This window comes from Myotis davidii, unplaced genomic scaffold (assembly GCF_000327345.1).
Source record: "Myotis davidii unplaced genomic scaffold, ASM32734v1 scaffold428, whole genome shotgun sequence".
Lineage (NCBI taxonomy): Eukaryota > Metazoa > Chordata > Mammalia > Chiroptera > Vespertilionidae > Myotis > Myotis davidii.
Genome location: NW_006299834.1, coordinates 3,739,842 through 3,741,285, shown reverse-complemented (window position 1 = coordinate 3,741,285; position 1,444 = coordinate 3,739,842).

Genomic DNA, 1,444 nt, shown 5'->3' with positions numbered 1-1,444 from the left:
ATTACAATTCATAACAGTGGCAACATTATAGTTATGAAGTAGCAACGAAAATAATTTTATGATTGGGTCACAACATGAGGAACTGTATTTAAAGGCAGCCAAGGTTGAGAACCACTGCTATAAGGGTTGTCTGAGATTCCTCTAGGATTTTTATGGTTTCTTGACTTACATTTAAGTCTTTTATCCATTTTGAGTTTATTCTTGTGTATGATGTAGGTTGGTGGTCTAGTTTCATTTTTTTGCATGTATCTGTCCACTTTTCCCAACACCATTTATCAAAGAGACTTTCTTGACTCCATTGTATGCTCTTGCCTCCTATGTCAAATATCAATTGAGCATAATTAGCTCAGTGACGTGCCAGACATGCTCCTTTTCCCTGCTTCTAAAATAACCAGATTGTTTTCTTATTTCTTATGTTCGTTGCTGATTGTGCTTCCGCATCGCGCCCCACCTTAAGCGCCACAAGGGCAGGGATCTTGTTTTGTGCATCGTTATCTCTCAGTGTTTGGCGTACCTAAGTGCTTCATAAATGCACGAATTAGATAGATGAAGATTGGGTTTGGGACGCCTGAGGGCGGCGGGTAGAGCTGTCCGTGTGCTCGTGGGATGTGTGAGTCTGCCCCGACCTGGGATGGGCAGCCCACAGAGCCCAGCTGGAGGAATTCTTTGCATCCCACTGTCCCAGCGAAGGAGGGTGCCTGCCCCAGGCCCCAATCCGGAACCGTCCCCGGCTCAGCCGGACTCGCGGGCCAGGCGGCCTCTCCCGCCACTAGATGGCGCCGCAGGATCGCTTTCTCGCGCCAGGAGGCTCAGACTGGTTGTGCTGCCGTCCTGGTTGGGGTGTCCAGGGCCCGGTTGGGGTGTCCCGGTAGGAGTGTGGGATTGGGACACCCCTGGGTCTCCACGGGCTCTTTGCAGCCAGCCCCGCGTGGCCCCGGCCGCCTGGTGTCCTTGCCCCACGGCCTGGGGGCGGGCGGGTGTGGAAGTGGAGGCAGAGCGTCAGGCTGGGGGGCTCAGGAGATGAGGCCTCCTTCTGGGAAGGTGTGCGCATGGGCAGCTGGGAGGCTGCAGGGGGTGCCTCAGTTTCCTCCTCTGTTTAATGGGGCTTTGCTTCCTAACGGGGCGGGTGTGAGGAGCCAGTGCATTAATACCGTAAAGCACCTGGGACCGAGCCGGGGTCAGTGCCCAGCGACTGTGTGCGCGGGGATGACAGACATGGCCACTGCCGCTCTGGACAAGAACGGGGTGCCCACACTTGGGCACCTGAGAAGGGCCAGGGGTCCCAGGGGCTCAGGAAAGGCAGCCCCCTCCTGCTCTGCCCGTGTCCCTGGCAGAGGGGGCATCATGGGACTTCACAGGGGGTTCCAGGCCGGCTGTGTTCGCTGAGGGAGCTGCTTTGAGCCCGTCTCCTCATCTGTGGCGGCAGCACTGGGTCCCTGGGAGG